Here is a 13,116-nt window from a genome sequence, read left to right on the forward strand (position 1 = left end):
ACACTCCAGGTGAGTGGACCAGATTCATTCTCAGGCCACAGTTTACCGACTCCCAACCTTGTTAGTCTTCCACATTTTTCCCCATACTAATTTGTTCCTAAACAGATTAATTTAGGCTTGACTTTAATTGGTTTTGGGTTTGTTTTTCTTGGGGGGTGGGGCAGAGAGGAGAAGGAATCATTGACTGTTTTTTTAAAATAATATATCGCATGTGCTTAGCATCTTCTTTTTTCCCCTCAGTGATGTCCATGCAGTTGCCTCCAAGACCTACTTACTACTTTCCATGGCTGTATTGATTATGGGAGTGCTGGTTGCTGTAACAAATACAACCTCTAGTCTCAGAGCTTCACATGATCAAAGCTGATTTCTTCGCACATAAAGACCAATAACCACAGTCCTGGCAGACCGCTGTGCTGTACATGGTCCACCAGGGACCCGGGTTCCTTGTATGTGTAGCTCTGCCCCTAATGCTCCAGAGGCAAGTCCAGCCGTCAGGTCATTGCCCCCAGTTGTGACAACCAAAAATGTCCAGACACTGCCCAGTGTCCCCTGGGGTCAAAATCACCCCTGTCACTGTTTCAGCTGATCAGAGGGAGGCACTGCCCCTCTTTGGGACTTCATGGCACCCCTTTACCCCTCAGCGCCCTCTCCGTTCTCCTGCCTCTCTGATCTTGTACCCCTGACACACACACACACACACACACACACACACACACACACACACACACCCCGCTCCCACTGTGGCATAGAAAAGTGTCAGAGAAGGGTGGCTCTCACTTGCCCTCTCCCGCCCCACCTCCCATTTGTGGAACCTGAGCCCAGCCACCATCCCGGGCACCTCCTCTGTCTCTGAAAGCCTCGGAGTGTCCGGTCCCATTGGGGTCAGCGGGGGCCCCAACGCAGAGAGACGGTGCAGGGGCGGGTCGGAAATGCCAGCCCTTTGTCTTCGTTTGCCTTCCAAAATCTCGAGAAAGGGTTGTGTGGAAAGAGGTGCAAGAAAACAGCTTCAAAAAGGGCCCCCCACCCCCAGCCACACCTCCCAGCACCAGGCCAGGTCAGGTGCCTGAACCTAGGGCAGGGGCTGCAACACACCCCAAGGTTTGTTTTGATTTGCTTGGTTTTTCTGTTGGTACTGTTCTGGGGAATAATAGTGCTGTTGACTTTGGCTGTTGAGCACTTACTGTGCACTTGGCCTATATTCACTCATTTCATCCCATAGCAACCTGGAGGGTGGATATGATTATTGTCTGGTTTTGCAGCTGCAGAGATGGAGGCGGAGAGACACTTTGCCCAAGGAACACGCCTGGTTAGAGGGGCAGCCGGGGTCCATCGAAGGTCACTGTGCTTCCGGAGAGTAATAGTGAAGGCAGCTAAGATTTACCGATGTGTTCGCTGAATGTCAGGTGCTATCTGGGGTGCTTTCCAAGGATTAATTTATTTAATCCTCCCCCATCTGCCCCGTGAACTCGGTGTCTTTATATTTCCCAGTGGGGACACACACAGCAAGGTGAAATGACTGGCCCACGGTCACGCGGTTGGGCTCTACGAGTTCTGCTCTTCAGCCCTACCCTTGGGTGCAAGGACAGGCAAACCGTGTCTCAAGGACCGAACACTGATTTTTGTAAATAAAGTTTTATTGAGACACGGTGCCGCCCATTCATTTCTATGGAGCTGCTTTAGAACTCCAGCGGGCAGAGTCGAGCCATAGCAGCAGAGACAGCGTCACCCACGAAGCCTGAAGTGTTTACAGAACTACCATGGGCCCTGCACAGGAAACGTTCGGGCTGTCCCTAGTCACCGTTCTGCCATCGGAGCCACGGGGCCCCCACAGCCAGCTGGGTTTGGGTGTGTTTTGTAGGTTTGAACGAGTGAGCGTTTTTGTAGCTACTGGAAAGAAAGCCAGCATTGTGGGAGGCGCCATCAGAAAGCTGACCTCTCTGCTCCACCTTGTGTCCCAGAGGCGTGGCTTAAGACCAATCTAGTATCTCTAGTGCGGGCACCTTCCTGAGCCCTGGGGAAAGGGACAGGGACTTGAGGAAATCGAAAACTCCTTCCTCTCGGTTTATTTAATCCCAGACAAGCAAACGTGTCAGCAAATTCATAAGCTACTGTAGATTGTCGTCAGTGCCCTGGAGGAAATGAAACGGGGTGACTTCCTGGACACGGTGGGGGGCGGGGGCTCTGTATGCTCACTGGGCATTTTTAAAAGCTGATGTTCACACCTCACCCCCTGGAATGTCTGAACCAATAGATCCGCAGTAGGGATTGGGCATCGGTTTAAAAAACAACAGCAACAACTCAAAAGCAAAAAAACCTCCCAGGGTGATGCAATGTGGTCACAGGTGACAGCGAGGCAACATTCGCTGCGTGCGCTGATGGCACTTCGGAGCAGGCAGCCTGTGGCTAGGCCGTGTGGACGGGAAGGGAGAGTGCTTCCGGGGGGAACAGCATGTGCAAAGGCCCAGTGGCAAGAGGGAATCTGATGCTCTGGTTTCAGAATGACCGCAACTTGGGCTGCCAGGAGGCAGTGAGGACAAGTGAGGCTGAAGGGCTGCCGGGGCCTGGATCTGAGCATCCTTAACCGGGTGTTGTCTGGAGTGCCGGTTGCAACGCAGCCACGGGTCCTGAAATGAATTTGGTGGGCCACAGCCAGCACTGCGGGAAAAGTCAGAGGGAACCGCGTAGAAAGTGCTCATGTGCGTCGCACGTGAGTTCACTGTGTTTTCCTGAAACTCTCATTCCGAGGGTTATAAAGGTGTGCACTGCACTGCATTACCAAATGTGTTTCTCACTGCCAGTCTCAAAGGTCTTTGAAAGCCACCGTTTTTAACCCCTGCGAAAGTTTGGAACTGAGCCCAAGAGCGATGGGGAGTCATTAAAGAGCTTTTCACAGGGGGCATGACAAGGTCAGATTGATGTTTTAAAACCTCACTCCAGGCGGGTGGAGGCTGGGAAGCGCCCCAGGGGCTGCTGGAGTCAGTCGTGGGGGAGTGAGGAGGGGCCGAGTGGCAGCCAACAGGCAGAGGGCCTGCAGGCAGCGTTGAGGGGACGGATGCAGCCACAAGGAGTGTTGGTGGAGTTCGGGGGCGCTGGAGGGCTGAGGCTGAGAGTCGGCTTCTGCCCCCCACCCATCCCTGGAAAGCCAGACTTGTCCCCTCTCCTGCGTCCCAGGTATTGCGGGCATGACAGGTATTGGGCTGTTTTTCGAGCACTTTCTGTTTGCCAGACACTCTGCTAAGTGCTTTCCGGTATTAACTCATTTAATGCTCTCGCAGCAGCCCTGCTGGTACACGCTGTTACTATTCCCACTGTACAGATGAGGATACTGTGGCCCAGAGAGGCTAAGGTCACGGCCACCATCAAGTTGCCGAGCTGGGACGCCAGCCAGGCGGTGCAGCTCCAGGGTCTGTATTCCGCAGCATCTGTTTGGTTACGCGGGAGCTATTTTCCCCGAGTTTGAATTTATGGAGTAATAGCCAAGGGCTGTCATGAGGATTCAATGAGCAGTACATTCGGTGAGTAGTAATGGGAAGGGAGAGTGCTTCCGGGGGGAACAGCATGTGCAAAGGCCCAGTGGCGAGAGGGAATCTGATGCTCTGGTTTCAGAATGACTGGAACTTGGAGTTTCAGAATCACTCATACTCAGGGTGGTGAGTGACTGGGTTTGGTAAATGTCAGATAAATGATAGTTGTTGGTACTACTACAGTTCGCCAACCAGGGTAACTGGTGAACAGAACTGGAGCTGCCTGAGTTTGAATCCCGCCGTCTCTGCCACCTGCCCTCCGGGTGCCTGACCTGCCTTGTGAGTATTAACGCTCATCACTGGGCACTGTAGGTCAAGTACTTGGCGCTGAGCCTGGCCTCAGTTGTGAACCCTTTCTAAGTGTGAGATATGAGTCTTGTTAAAGGTCAAACAGTAATACAAGCGCCAGGACTGGGGTCTGGGCTCACAGCCAACTCGCTCCTAAGCAGCTAAAGCCCCATTTAAAAGGGGCCGAGGCACCACGAGTGGTTTCTCTTTCAGCCCTGCAAGTCTGTCAGGCCTGCTGAGGCCCCAGAGCCCGGGTCGGCCCGCAGCCGCCCCACGGGGCCACTCCAGGGCCCAGGCCTGCCCGCCGGCTGCATAGCGCCTGAGTCTGACCCAGTGCGCCTGTTCCTCGTCTTGTCTCAGGGAGCTGTTTCCCTTGGCACAGGATGGAGACAGGTGACCCCACCTGGCTGGTTCAGGCCCAGGCTTGCTCGGCCTCCCAGACACTTGTTCTTGGCCTCTTGACTTCCCGGGTTGGCACAGCCTGGCCCTGCTGGCTCCCGTGGGCCCTGCCGTTCCCTGCAAGAACGAGTGGCCCTTTCGAGAACGTGTTCATCCGGTCAAGGTTGACAGATTCCCAAGCCCCCGTTTGTTGACTTTTGTGGCACACTCTGGCTGCCTCTCTTGGATGTTTTTCGCAGGCCTCAGCTTCTCTCTTGGGGTGTGCAGTCAGCTAAGGAAGCGAGGGGACCGGCTCTGGTCACGGGATTGTGTCAGAAGAGAAAGCTGCTGTCTCTGTCGGCCAGGACTAGGCAAGTGAAAGGACTGTAGCACCTGCTGAGTGTTTGCAGGACTTTAAAACTCGATGAGCAAGCAAACTGTCCTTGACGCCTGGGGTACAGCCGAGTAAACTCTTACAGACTTTTACATTTCATTCATTCGTTCGTGCGTGAATGCATACCTGCATCTGTTCAACAAATATTTATTTAGCACATGCTCTCTCTCTGCCAGGCATCGCTCTAAACTCTAGGGATGCAGTGGGAACAGTCTTACGTTCTTATTATTCAACCACTCCATTTATTTATTTTTAGGTTTGTATTGAATCTATTGGGGTGACATTTTATTGGTGACAATAAAATTATATAGATTTCAAGTGTACAATTCTATTGTACATCGTCTCTGTGTTGTATCATGTGTTCACCACCCAAAGTCAAGTCTTCTTCCTTCGCCACTTATCCCCCCTTCACCCTCTTCCCCCTCCCCCACACCCTCCTACCCCTCTCTCTGTGTCTACGAGTTTTTTTTCTTAATCCCTTCACCTTTTTCACCCAGTGCCCCAAGCCCCGCCTCCCCTCTGACAGCTGTCAGTCTGTTCTCTGCATCTGTGAGTCTGTTTCTGTTTTGTGTGTTAGTTTATTTTGTCCACTAGACTCTACACGGGAGTGAACTCGCATGGCGCTTGTCTTTCCCGGGCCGGCTTGTTTCGCTCAGCGTAATGGTGTCCAGGTGCATCCACACTGTCGTACCTTCCCCCCGGTCGTGACAACCAAAAGTGTCTCCAGATATTGCCAAGGGACCCCAGGAGGACGAAGTCACGCCCCACGGAGAACCTCTGCTCTGAGCCGTATTTCGGTGCCGGCCACCTGCCTCGCTTGGTGTCTTTGTGGAGGTTGTTTCGTCTTTGTGGTCCTCAGTCTCCCCCTTTTGTAAAAGGGGGAGACCATGTTATTTAGCTCTGGGTTATCTTGAGGGTTCAGTGAGCTAGTACATGCAAAGCACCTCAGGTAATGGCTGGGGCGCAAGGAGGCCTTTCTCAGTGTGAAGGTTTGGCCCAGGTGTCCCTCTGTCTTGTCCTCTCAGCTAACGGAACTGGTAGCCGGACTTCACCAGCAAGTGCAAACTCCGTGATCCTCAGTGCTGCTGGTCCTGGGAGCCCGCAGTGCCCTCTGCCTTGCCCACCCCCACCTGGAACCCCCAGGAATGAGATCGGTGCCTGGCACATAGTGGGTGCTCTGTAGTGTTTGTGGACTGAATACGTGACTTTAACCTTGTGACTGTCCGTAAAACTATATTTTTAGATCTCCCTTAAGGGTTCTCTCCTTTTTCTCATCTTCCTTTATATTTGTCTTTACCCTTTTCTTGTTTTTTACTTGTTTTTACTGTAGCTGTGCGTTTACGACCCAGAATGGCAGATCCCAAAGTCCTTCAGTCAGCTGAAGCACCACCAGCTGAGCCAACCAACTGGAGCTTCATGCCTGGTTAGAAATCCCCTTGGCCTGTTTCAGCCCCACAATGCACCCTTTTGGGGTTTGTTTAATTTTCCCTGCAGGTTCTGGCTGGATTTTAAACCTCTCAAAGGGCAGATCTTAGCAGAGGGGTGTGCTTAAGGCTGGTGAGTTTAGGTTTCACTTAGAATTGGAAGCCCCTCCCCCTTTTGCACACAAACACAATTATAATACAGTGCATCATTGAATGTAGGGGGGGAGGGGAATGCGGAGGGTCCCACTTGTTCCCTGAAACAAGCATAACCCTACAATAGGAAGTGTGCCAGACCATCAAGGTCAGAACGTTGTTACCACCTCTGGGCCCATTTTATCGAACATATCTTTTGTTCTTCCATCAAATAGATACCTGTCCAAGGCACTATGCTAAGAAAGAAAGGAAAAAGATCAACTCAGTGGGCTCTTTGGCTGACATGATAAATTCGCAGACCCTTAACTGCAGTTCTTCGTGAAGAGTCAAATCTCAGGTTTTCGTGGAAAGCATGATTGAAGCACAGCTAAAGAATTTACTGAAACCCAGAGCGGCTGTGAACTGATAGTTCTCTCAAGCGGCTGCCTTTTTGAAAACTCCTCTTTCCATTTCTCTGCTGGCCTCTGATGCAGAAGTTAGAGTGTTCTGCTTGCCTAGGTGAATATCTTTAGAGGAGAGCTTCCGAACTGGGGTGACTCTAACCCCAGGGGACATCTGGCCATGTCTGGAGACATGTTTGGTTGTTACAAGTGAGGGGGAATGGTGCTACCATCACCAAGCGAGAAGGCAGCCAGAGATGTCGTCAAGCAGCCTAGAATCCACAGGCGGCCCTTCACAGCACCGATCCGCCCAGCCCAAAATGTCAAGAGTGAGATGGGAGATAGAGGCTCATTGCATCATTGATTAAAATAGCAAAACTCAAACAAAAGAAAACCTGTAAATAACCCAGATGTGCACAGTTGGAGAATGGCTGAATAAACCTCGGTGCGTCATTTCAATGCCATTCTCTGCAGCTACTAAAAACAATCAGGCGTCTCTAGGTGCACTGGTGTTGAAAGTTGCCCACAGTGTGTTTTTAAATGGGAATAAAAAATATATATACAACATAGTTTTTGCTTAAATAGATTAATATCTTTTTTGGTATTATTAAGGAAATTTTGTAGGCATGATAATGGCCCTTGTGGCTGTGTTTTCGAAAGAAATCTTTAGTTTTTCGTTTGATTTATTTTTAGAGATTCACACTGAAACATTCGGAGATGAAAGCATGTGCTGGCTGGCACTTGCTTCGCGTTCCCTAAGGGGAGAAGTTGGTGGCATGGACAGGCTGGGACTGGCCGTGAGTTCACAGTGGCCGCTGGGGCCGAGGGACCAGCCTGGGGAGGCTCGTTGATGAGTCCGGGTATTTTCGTGCATGTTCAGAATTCCCTGTAACGTCCAGTTGCTGCACAAATGAACACACACACACACACACACACACACACACACACACACACGTAGTGCCCTGAAGACAGTGTGTCAGATGACAGATGAGTAGATACAGACAGACAGAGATGTGACAGAGAGCTGAACTCAGTGCCGTGGATGGCGGAGAAGAGTGTTTCTCTCAGACGCAGGAGTCTGAGCCTTCGCAGCGGCTCTGCTCTCCGAGGTCACCCGTGCCCCAGACTGCTTCCATCTTGTCACATCATCCTCAAAACACAGCTTTTTCCTCCGGGGTCCAGGACAGCTCTCCCGACATTCTGGCAAGTAGGGATGGGGAAAAGCGGGACGTTTGCCGCCCTCCCCTAAAGACGTGGTCTGCACATTGGATGCGCCACTTTTGATTCATTGCTGACCGTAATTGAGTCTCAGGGCCACAACCTAACGGCAAGGGAAGCTGGGAAATTCATTCCCACGGCTGCATGCCCTGCCGGAATCAGGAGTTTCTTCGTGGTAGAAGAAGGGGTGAGGAGGAGGCGTACCAGAGACTACCCAACAAACTCCGCCACGGTGTACCTCGGGTTGTGCTAGGGGGACTCTGTTCGACTCCTTTACCATGGGCATATATTTCTTTTTCTTTTGTAAAATAGAATTAAATATTGCCCTGGCCAGGCAGCTCAGTTAGTTGGAGCATCGTCCCATATACATTGCAGGTTTGGTCCCCGGTCAGGGCGCCATGCCTGAGTTGTGGGTTCCACCCTCGATCAGGGCGCCCATGGGAGGTGACCGATCGATGTTTCACCCTCTTTCCCTCCCTCTCTCTCTAAAAATCAGTAAACATGTCCTCGGGTGAGGGTTAAATAAATAAATAGATAGATAAATACAGGCTGGTTGGGGGAGTGCAGTGAAGAAAGATTTGTGGCAGCAATCTGCAAGAATACACATTAATGTTCTTGTAATATTCTTCTCTCTCCTTCAAATGTTTTTAAAATTTATAAACCCCTAATGAAATAACCGATTCATCCCAGGAGTGATGAAACCATTAGATCAGAGGTTTATGGGAATTTCAAAATGAGGGGAGGAGAGTGCAGTCGGTAGATGGGGGGTCACCCGGACACTGCCCCTCCTGATGCAGTGCGAGGGACTTTGTAGCATCACCGTCCCCCACCCTTCAATGAACCTGAACCTAATTTAACTTTCAAGTAAATAAATGGGAAATAAATGAACACCACCATGAGGATCCAAGTAGAAACATCGAGTATGTGAGATGCTCTTCAGGACAACTAACCTTGTTTCTTCAACATGTCAATGGTCTGCATAAAAAAGAGGGGGAGGCTGTTCTGGATTAAATAAATGTGAGTAAGCAAATGTAACATGTGGACTCTGTTTAGATCCCGAATCTTACAAACCACCCTTCCAAGGCCATGTGCAGACAACTGGGGGTGGGTGGGGGTGGGGGTCGATTAGGGACAGTGTTCCTGATGGCACGGGAACCAGTGTGAACTTGGGTAGGTGTGATACTAGAAGGTGTCCATATTTTTAACGCAGTGTGGCAGAAAGAAGAGACTTTAAATCTGAATTTGTTTTTAAAACTTCACCAGGGAGAAAAATAAACCAAACAGCTTAGAAGAGACTGACTCATAGGGTAAAATCTTAAAAATGGTTAAATCCGAGTGATAGGTGTTTGGTGATTCATTATACTATTCTGTCTGCTTTTGCACGTGCGAGAGATTTTTCATTAAAAAAAAAAAGAAAGTTCTAGCCCTCCACGAAGCATCTTACCAAAGAGAAAGAGAGAGAGAGAGAAACCTCACTCTATGAAATTGCATAAAATTGAGGCAACCTCAAAACAAGAAGAAAAACATTTAAAAACTCATGAATCACTGCCTGGGCCTTTCAACTTCAGGGTAACAATGTAATCAGGGGAGATCAGTCATCAGGGAAGATTAATTTTAAGACATCTGCTGCTGTGGGTGGCAGATGGCAGGAGAGGAGAACGTTCAGAGTCAAGTGTCCCGGCTTTACGAAGTCCACCTCTGCTACTTCGAGTTGATTTCAGGCATGTGCCAGCCTCCCAGCCCGCACTTTCCTCGTCTGTAAAATGGGGCCAGAGTTCTGCTGCTCTCACAGGGGCCATTGGGAAGGTTAAATGAGCTCAAACGTGAATAGCATTTCAAACAGTGCCTGGCTCCTAGACAGCGTCTCCTGCATGGGGGCTATTGTCATTTTCAGTTTCGTGATGGTTGTTGCTTCCTGGGGACACTCGTGAGGATTTGGGTAAAGGGAAGACCCTCTACTGTTCAGTTTGGAGTGTTCAGTTTCTCTTACCCCGTCACCAGCAGTTTTCTCCCATCCCTTCCCTTCCCCTTTACTCAGAATGCCCTGCTCTGTAATCTCGGAATGAGCCTCTCCCTGGTGTAAGACGGTTTAAAGTGGGGCCAGGTCACTGCGGTCGCTGTGGTTGGGTGAGCAAGGAGAGGAACGGCGATGGACAGCAACGCCTGTGTGGTTTCTACTGAGGGTAGGGACGGTAAGTCGAGTCAAAGCACAGAGCCTTTGCAACCAAAGGGAAGGCGGCCTCCAGCCTGCTGCTTACCTGCCTCTCTCTTGGGGGGTGTGTTCCTGGGGCTCTCTGTGGCACCCAGCACTTGACATTCTCCAGCCATTGCTGGCAGGGACAGGCCTTTCCTTAGAGCAAGAGTCGTAGTTGTGGGCTTTTTTCTTTTTCTTTTTCTTTTTTTTTCTTTTATGGCTCCGCATGAGACGTGCCCTATAAAGTCCTGCATTCCGCTCCGGGGCCCTGTGGAACCCAATCTGAACACAGTATGTGTGTGGTCCCTTCCCGCTCGGTCACCACACATCAGGGACTTTTTTGAAGGTTGCTTCTTGTGGGCCTAGTGAGCATTAGAAAAACGCATTGTAAAACGCAAACATATGAATTTAGTCGTGTTTTTTTAAAAAGCCGATCTCAAGAGGGCTCATACTGTACAATTCCATTTCTGTGATGTTCTCAAAACGCCATCACAGAGCCAAAGAGCAGAGCAATCGGGGCCAAGGGTTAGGAGTGTTGGAGGTGGGGGGATGAGGCGAGGCTGGGTGTGCCCGTGAAGGGACAGACCTCTGTGACCATGGACTGGTTCTCAGTCTTGATTGCACACGAATCTGCACATGTGATAAAATGACACCGAGCTACACTGAGCTGCACTTTGCACCAATGTTGATTTCCTGGCTTGGACGTTGTGCTTTTGTCATGTAAGATGTGATCGCTGTGGGGGAAGTGGAAGGGGACCCAGGACCTCTCTGTACTCTTTTTTACAACTTCCTATGAATCTTAAGTGAAACTAAAAGTGTTTTTTTTTTTAATCCCATGGACAGGGAAACTGGATTAGCCAAAAACAAAGGGCCCTTGTTTTTTAGGCTGTCGGGAATGAGGGACGAGTAAGGAAACTCTCCCCTCCACCAGTTTTGTTCTAGGCCAAGGTCACATGATGAGACTTTGCCAAGCCCGAGTGGGAGAGCTTGGTCTGGGGCTACGATTCTAGCCCCGGGCTGGTTCTCCATTCTGGGGGGGACTCCCCAGAACATAAGGCTAAGCAGTGGTGCTGATGAGTGGCCTGCTGTGCAGGCAGATGAGAATCATGGCTATGTCTTCCTAAGAGAGTTCTGGATAAAAGTTTTCCAATCAAGAATAGAAACAATGCGAGGGGGGAGGGTGGGACATGGCCACTGGGGGTCGAAAAGGGACCAGCCACTCTGACAATGCCCTTTACAATTTCAAATGGTGGACCCAGGAGTTTTACTTTGGGGCATCGATCCTAGAGTGCTGTGTGCATGGACCCCTAGTGGGCCTGTCCCAGGCCGTGTGGCATTAGTTATAATAAGAATAAAACTCGAGAGACCTGAGGACTGGCCGAAAGGACCTGTGGTGTAGATATGCCTGGGAATACTATACAGCAGTGAAAAAAGAGTGAGCTCCATGTCTGCGGCATGACAGGGAAAGAACATTGAGATTTTATTATTAGGGTGGAAAAAGTCTTAGAACAGGATGCACCGATCGATGACATTGGTTAAAACACATTGACAAAATCCTGTACAGAAGGGTATGAGTGGGCGTTTGTGTGTGATGGTGGCCAGAGGAACGTCTTCAGAGCTTCTTGTCCAGTTAGTGATTGTGGGTACAGCCGGTGGGGTGTTATGGCCAGAGACAACTTTAATTTTATCGGAAAAGTTTATATTTATTTACAAACGTTTTGAGATATGACCTGGGCGGCTCAATTTTTATCTTAAGAAAGGAAAGGTAATGGTTATTTTCTCAGCTGGAAGAGAAACATCTCTGCGACTCAGCTGCCTCTACCCTGGCTCCCTGGGGTCACCGGCCGATGAGCGCCACCCAAGGCTGGAGAGCAAGTCCCTCTCTAGAATGTCAGCTTCAGCAGAGCAGAGAACTTGTCTATTGATTCGACACTGTATCCCCAGAGCCTGGAACAATTCCTGGCCTTAAAAAAAAAAAAAAGTGAAATAAATTAGTCAAAAAAGCCGACTTTCCTTTTCGGTGTGCAATTTGAATAGAATCGGTGATCCTGAATGATTGGCAGCCTGGCTCAATGAATGAATCAGTGAGTGAGTTTAGCATCAGCTGTGTCTCTACTTCATCTGTCTTCTTCATAGTCATAGCCTTCGGAGAAGAGTCTGAACGGACCTTGTTCATCTGGGGAGACAGTTCCCTGCGCATCCCAGCCTTGCCCCCACAGCTCCTATTAGGTGCCACCTTCCCCGTTGTAAGGGAGGTGGGGCAGAGGGGATGGAGATGTGGACAGGAGGAAAGGCTCTGACTGTACCATTGTAGCAGGTGGGGTCCTCTCTGTGGATATTCGGGTCGGCCACAGTAACAGCAGCCCCCAAATTTCCTACTCTTAATTTTCACAGTGAAGTCCAAAGAGGCAATGCACGTGTTATCAGAATGGGGGTCACAGTCTTTTAAGACTACTTTGCCAGCAGTTCCCAATAGGTACCTTCCAAGATCGCATCCAGTGGGAGAGAATATCTCTTCTCCAGTTTATCCTGGGCCTCTCATTGGCCCCCATTGGCTCGTGACCACCACCCCTGAGCCAATCACTGTAGACCAAGGGATGGGAGATGCTAATTGCCAGGCTCAGGGTCAGCCCCACCCAAGCCACATGTACTGAGAGTCGAGGAGAGGCAGTTCCTCCAAAGAAAGAAAGGATGCTGTTGCCACAAGACCCGCCAGGCCAAATCCCAGGAACCCGCTGCTCCTGCCATGCTCCTTCTCAAGCAGTGACTTCTCCATGCCATGGCTCTAGACGCTTTCACTTTCTCCTCCTGCTTTCTTAGCTTGACCTCTGAGATCATTCTGCGATATGTGTATTGAATCATCTCATTGTGCACCTTAAATTTATATAGTATGTCAATTATACTTCAGTAAAGCTGGAAAAAGTACACCTGGGGTGGCGGGGAGCAGGACCGCTGAGGACATGACAAGCAGGCAGAGCTTAACGGCATAATAACCACAATTAACAAGCACTGTGTGTCCTCTGGGCAGGAGCTTTTGGACAACTTCTTCCTTCTGGGATGGCCCAGGGACAGTAGCATCCGTTATCCAGGTACTTCCGACCACGCCCTCATATGATGCTAATGCTGGGAAGAGTAAACCAGGGGGTCCCAAGCTCCTGCTTAG

General features: G+C 50.1%; 1 protein-coding gene across 2 annotated transcripts in view; it reads left to right on the forward strand.

The window, feature by feature from the left end:
• EYA2 (EYA transcriptional coactivator and phosphatase 2) overlaps positions 1 to 13,116 on the forward strand; it is a 201,548-nt gene that overhangs the window by 45,978 nt on the left and 142,454 nt on the right. The window contains exon 1 of one of the 2 annotated variants that reach the window (XM_037164710.2): positions 5,975 to 6,007. The exons of the other annotated variant lie outside the window; for it this stretch is intronic. The gene's annotated coding sequence lies outside the window, so the exon portion shown is untranslated. Of the gene's footprint in view, positions 1 to 5,974; positions 6,008 to 13,116 lie in introns of those variants that run through there. 2 annotated transcript variants of the gene reach the window in all.

Source organism: Artibeus jamaicensis, unplaced genomic scaffold (genome assembly GCF_021234435.1).
Source record: "Artibeus jamaicensis isolate MK-2021 breed Jamaican fruit bat unplaced genomic scaffold, CSHL_Jam_final contig_685, whole genome shotgun sequence".
Lineage (NCBI taxonomy): Eukaryota > Metazoa > Chordata > Mammalia > Chiroptera > Phyllostomidae > Artibeus > Artibeus jamaicensis.